General features: G+C 40.1%; 1 protein-coding gene across 1 annotated transcript in view; it reads right to left on the reverse strand.

Moving 5' to 3' along the window:
• LOC124605813 (uncharacterized protein PF11_0207-like) overlaps positions 1-3,557 on the reverse strand; it is a 281,675-nt gene extending 278,118 nt beyond the window's left edge. Inside the window, exon 1 of the mRNA XM_047137721.1 lies at positions 3,514-3,557. The gene's annotated coding sequence lies outside the window, so the exon portion shown is untranslated. The remainder of the gene's footprint in view (positions 1-3,513) is intronic.
• Between the last annotated feature and the right edge of the window lie 3,159 nt (positions 3,558-6,716).

A 6,716-nucleotide genomic window follows, 5' to 3' on the forward strand; every position in this document is an offset into this window, starting at 1 on the left:
GCCCTTTTGAATTTGTCTAATCCGACATTGCAGGACTGTTTGCCTTTAATCAGGGCATGTGAACAAACGCTAGTATGAGTTGACGAGCTTCAGTACGAAGACGCTAGTGTGTTTATACACAAAAGCAGCCCACCCGGGAAAGCCGCGAGTGCGGCTGTTCATGGAAGTCAAAGGGCATGAAACCGCGATGGAACCAACAAGTCATGAGAAATTAACTAGAGGAAAATTACGTTCTTGATCACGTGAAGGTCTTAACCACAATAACAATGATTGTTTTTTTGAAAACGCACGTTTCGTTAACTGTAAGTAGACAGGTCACAAATCCGGAATGTGCTACTTTAAGCAAATCAGGCAACGCAATAAGACACTCAGGCACACAATATTGATTCGTATTAAAAATTCAAATCGTGTTCAGAATGAACACGAGCAATTCAATCAACTTTCACGGATAAAACATAAAATGAATGCTAACTTTTCCGAGAATGACAAGGTTCTATCTGCGATTGTAAGTGTACATTATGTGCCACTGAAATTTCGAACTGACACAGGTTCGTCAATCTCTGTAATTAATTTACAGGTGCACAAGAAATTAAGATCGCCGACGTTAACTGAATGCCAGAGTTCGCTATTTAACTACAGCGACCAACGGATACCAGACAAATGTCAATTTATAACGGAGGTTGCATACAAGTAATTAACCAAACAGGCCAGATTTGTAGTGGAAGAAATTTCTTGGGTCTTGATTTTTACAATACACGTCACAATACATGAAGGAGCAAATCAAATTCATACTTATGTTGCAAACTAAAAATTTCAAAGACTGTTTCGAAATATTAAAAAAGTAGATAACTTTTTTTTGCGAAGCAACAAGTAGCCCTAAAAGCTACAAGGCACCCATCACGTTGAAGCCGAATGCTGCGCCAAAATTCTGTAAAGTACGCAATATACCTTTTTGTGTCATGAAAGTGGAACTTGATCGCCTAGAAGAGAAAGACATTATAGCTGTCAATGCAAATCATTGTAGTACAAAAACCGATGATCTCACAGCCCTACTTCCGCTAGTATCTCCCTCCTACTTTCCGAACTACATAGAAGTTCTCCTGTATACCTTGCAGGGTTAGCACTCCTGAAGAAAATTTCAGTTCCACGCGCAGAATGAAACGGTAATGTCGTTTGACGGAAGTTAAGTTGTCTGTTCCAAGCCCTCTATCATCACCTTTGATGTACGAAACTGATAAATTAGAAGACTAATACTGTTGTGCGATGTTTCGGAACAATTCGGACTCCTCCCGCTGAAACGGTATAAGAACAGCTACCGGAGAAAAACACAACGAAGAAGATCGCACTGATGAAATACGCTTGATATAAGGAAACATTAATTGGCAGTTCTTCAATGAGGAACAGCGATTAGTGTGGGTGCTTCACTACCTTTAGCTGCGGCACCGTACTGCTGTTGGGCAATCCAACAATCGAAATTCTAGGTTTTCGCATGATCTAGAGAAAAGCAAAATATTGCCTCTACTGAAGTTCGGCCAACGGCTTCCACTTGTTCACTTGTTACAGAGATGGGAACATTACATTGAAGGATGTGTTAAAAATATTGGATCATGCATACTTTGTACTTGCATCAACACAACCCCATAGACTCTGAAAATATCTGTTACATTCATTTTCCGAAAATTATCATGAAAATAGAGAAAGGATAAAATATTTGGAAAAATAGTTCCAAAGTCGCTTAATATGATCCATATGTATTATTCTCCACGTAAACATCCCTTTTCGTCTACACATACTAAATGTGCGAGGATGAATGAGGTAGCATTAGAAATGATTTTAACCAGATTTTGATATCACATAATATTTTGGGCTAAAACTTACTGTTTGTGGAAAATTTTAGAACATAAGAGACTTGTAACTAGCATAGACGAAAGGGCATCATGGATACCGTGCTTCATACCTATATTTTACGAAGTTAACTTGTTAATTACGGATAAGAGACTCGCTTGTCATACTATTTTAATACGAATACCATTTTAAATGTTTTAAAGTACTTGTTAACTGAATAATTTGTAGACAGCATTGTCACACAATAACGGTGACCACTGCGCCAGTCCATTATCTCTGCCCGTCGTGCGAGTTGAGTTTCCTAACGATTACACTTTCCGAAAGCACAAAGATCTTTGTCATTGTTGCCTTGAATTGTGGTTCGCCTATTACTGCTACGACCTAACGTGCCTAACTGTAACTGAAAATGTTTGTGGAGTTAAAGTTATAGATTATGTAGCTCAGAGACAGTCCATGATCTGTGCCTGTCATACAAGCTGGGACAAACATTCCGAATGTAAAACACATTTTTGAGCTCATGGAAATATATATGCAAGGATGTATCATACATTCATGATCATAATTTCACATTATTCGGTTCATTTTTGAAGACTTTTTCATTCCCACAACTACCTTTGTAACAATGCCTACACATATTCCAAATACTGCCATTATCTGAAACTACAGTAGTGCGAAAGTTTCGCACGGATCTCCCTGGTTTCAATGTAACCCTAGAAGTAAGTTAAGAAAACTTATGTAACCTACGCTGCAAAAGAAAACAAATGATATGGTTGTTTTCCCAGAGTATAAATGCGTATGAAACGGGGCTATCCACATATTACATCGCAGATTAGTACCGGTAATGAAAGGATAAGCAATACATCATCTAGTGAAAAATGAGACTATAATAGGCGAAAAAAATCCCTTTTTTACAGTAATTAACTTATTTTCGTGCGAAGAGTTAAGTTTTACGTGGAAAACTAATTTCACACAGGGATGTAGCTTTCCTTCATTTACTAAAACTATTTTGGAAAATTTAATAAGAAAATCCGTCTGGGGTCTTTGTAGCATTTTAACTATGCTAATCTACATTTCGAAAACTTGACCATATGGGAGTTGCTGCATTGTGATGTCATAACAAAAGAAATCAACAAAATTCACAATTCGCGTTTCTGGCATGTTGACAGCGCAGTGAAGGTTACATGACAACAGAAAACCTGATGACGAAGCTGTGACTTCGATATGTTCATTGGCGTATTAAAATGCTATTAATACTACAGCGCTCTATATTATCTAGTTTTCCATTCATTTTATTGTTTCGGTTTGACAAGAGTAGCCACTGTTGCTATTAGAGGCGCAGTTAATGAATCACACATTACAGACGCAGGCAAGATAAACATCCGGGAACCGAGAACTTTTCAGATACTACCGGCTGCGAGGCTGAAGCGTGGGGCTCCTCTAGAATCTAACTGTATTCGTAAAAAATCTAGATTGTCATGTGGTTATTTCGTTCTTTTTGACTATCTAGAGCAGACTTCTCGATTCAGCGCATCACTAAATGGGACACAGTAGTTGCTCGAGGAGTACAGAGACAAGAAAGATCAGAGCAGACAGAGTAACTTACATCAGTGGCGCTTGTACAGAGTTGCGGGCGCAGCTGCGCCGCCAAGCGGCGACGCGCGGACTTACATTCGCAGGCTCAGAAGAGTCTCCGGCTCGTGGTGGTCGCAGCGCACGCCCCGGCAGAAATGCGCGCACATCGATTCTAGCCGACCTGGACGGTGAGCGCTACATTCTGCGCCTGCGCTGACTCCGCTACCTTAGTTCTACGTCTATGTCTACACACACACTGTAAACGACTATGAAGAGCATGGCAGAGGGCATTTTAGGGATGGAAAAACCGACCGGTGAAAACCGATACCGGTGCCTTAGTTCTGAATAACCAGTATTTTTTGGTGTTCGTTTGGTCTCGATTATAGCAGCTTTTTATTTTTTAGTAATAACCGAGCAAAAAATCCGAAATATCAATTAGCCACAGCAGCAGTACTAAGATTTTTTTCGTTTTCAAGTAAACTTTTTTCTTTCAAAAAAGGAGAAATTATTGTTTGTAAAATTTGCTTAGGTTTGAAATATATCATTATTACAGAAAATGGGAAAAGTGATCAGTGTTATTTTACTATCAGTGTCGACAGAAACGAGCAGCAAACAAATGGCATAAGAACTGATACAGCACTGCTGAGGCGATACTGTCCTTTTTGCTATGTGCCGTGTGAGTGCACTGCCCAAGACATGTCCCATCCGGTTCTATATGGTAGTTTGTCGCTGTCGTTGTCGGACACCCACTGAGGAGCAGATTGGTACCAGCCCTAGCCCGGAAATGTTTTTACGAAGTGACGTTACAAAGAAACACAATGCTTCATTTGCTTTAAAAGATTAAAGATTTGTCTGCGATTTGCGTGAAGTAATAAATGAGGAATGAAATTACGGTAACAGCAATAAATTAAAATTTAACAACATTTCATTCATAGTATACAACAAAAATAGAAAGTAACTGATCAGCTGCCTGTATCTGCTTGTGGCTCAAATTCAAAAATACAGTATCGACAGCAGTAGATAGATTCATACCACATAATAAGAGACGGGACTGATCCACCATCGTACACAAAACACGTCAGAATAGTGTTGCAGAAGCAACGAAAAAAGCATGCCAAATTCAGAAGAACGCAAAATCCCCAAGACTGGCTAAGTTTCACGGAAGCTCGAAATTTAGTGCGGACGTCAATGCGAGATTGTTTTAATAGTTTCCACAATGAAACATTGTCTCAAAGTATGGTAGAAAACACAAAGAGCTTCTGGTCGTATGTAAAGTACACCAGTGGCAAAAAACAGTCAATACCGTCACTGCGCGATAGCGATGGAAATGTTACCGATGATGGTGATACTAAAGCAGAATTATTAAATACAGTTTTCCGTAATTCCTTCACGAAAGAAGACGAAGTAAATATTCCAGAAATCGAAACCAGAACACCTGTTAGCATGTGTGACATAAAAGTAGATATCTTAGGTGTTGTGAAACAACTCAAGTCACTTAAGAAAGGAAAGTCTTCCGATCCAGGTGGTACACCAATCAGGATCCTATCACAGTATGCATACACAATAGCGCCTTTCTTAGCAATCATATACAACCGCTCACTTGACGACAGGTCTGTTACTAAAGACTGGAAAGTAGCACAGGGCACACCAATATTCAAGAAAGGTAATAGGAGTATCCCATTGAATTACAGACCCATATCACTGACCTCAATTTGCAGTAGGATTTTGGAGAATTACTCGAACATTATGAATCACCTTGAAGAAAATGACTTATTGATACGTAACCAACACGGATTCAGAAAATATCGTTCTTGTGCAACGCAGCTAACTCTTTATTACCACGAAATAATGAGTGCTGTCGACAAGGGATCTCAGATCGATTCCATATTCCTGGATTTCCAGAAGGCTTTTGATACCGTTCCTCACAAGCGACTATTAATCAAATTGCGTGCATATGGAGTATCGTCTCAGTTGTGTGACTGGATTCGTGATTTCCTCTCAGAGAGGTCACAGTTCGTAGTGATAGACGGTAAATCATCGAGTAGAACAGAGGTGATATCTGGCGTTCCGCAAGGTAGTGTCATAGGCTCTCTGCTGTTCCTGATTTATACAAACGATCTAGGTGGTAATCTGAGCAGCCCCCTTAGATTGTTTGCAGATGACGCTGTAATTTACCGTCTAGTAAAATCATGAGACGATCAATTCCTATTACAATATGATCTAGAGAGAATTTCTGTATGGTGCGAAAAGTGGCAATTGGCTCTAAACGAAGAAAAGTGTGAGGTCATCCACATGGGTACTAAAAGGAATCCGATAAGTTTTGGGTATACATTAAATCGCATAAATCTAAGGGCTGTCAATTCGACTGAATACCTAGGAATTACAATCACGAGCAACTTAAATTGGAAAGACCACATAGATAATATTGCGGGGAAACCGAAACAAAGACTGCGGTTTGTTGGCAGAACACGTAGAAGATGCGACAAACCCACTAAAGAGACAGCCTACATTACACTTGTCCGTCCTCTGCTGGAATATTGCTGCGCGGTGTGGAATCCTTACCAGGTAGGATTGACGGAGGACATCGAAAAAGTGCAGAGAAGGGCAGCCCGTTCCGTGTTATCGCGCAATAGGGGTGAGAGTGTCACTGATATGATACGCGAGTTGGGGTGGCAGTCACTGAAACAAAGACGATTTTCTTTGCGGCGAGATCTATTTACGAGGTTTAAATCGCCAACTTTCTCTTCCGAATGCGAAAATATTTTGTTGACACCCACATACGTAGGGAGAAATGATCATCATAATAAAATAAGAGAAATCAGAGCTCGAACGGAAAGATTTAGGTGTTCCTTTTTCCCACGCGCCATTTGAGAGTGGAATGGTAGAGAAGTAGTATGAAAATGGTTCGATGAACCCTCTGCCAGACACTTAAGTGTGAATTGCAGAGTAACTGTGTAGATGTAGATGTAGAATGAAACCCCTGCTGGCAATAAAATTACCTGAAACTGCTTTGTATCCAGAAGAAACCACCAGCCTCGGGCAATTTGGGCTACCCTGAATCACACGCGAACGGGCCATGGAAGATGTGCAACACTCTCCACAAGTGTGGCAATTCTTCATCACCATCTTCTGACTGCAGTGAGGAACGACAGAAAATTTCTTATGTTACATCAACATGTCCCACATGCGCCTGCAAGCATCCTTTCGAAGATTTCCTGACACTGAGGAGTTGTATGATAATTATATAAAAGACGCTGATATTTGCCTGTCGCTATTGTCATTTGTGTTACATTATGCTG

Source organism: Schistocerca americana, chromosome 3, assembly GCF_021461395.2.
Source record: "Schistocerca americana isolate TAMUIC-IGC-003095 chromosome 3, iqSchAmer2.1, whole genome shotgun sequence".
Taxonomy (NCBI): Eukaryota; Metazoa; Arthropoda; class Insecta; order Orthoptera; family Acrididae; genus Schistocerca; species Schistocerca americana.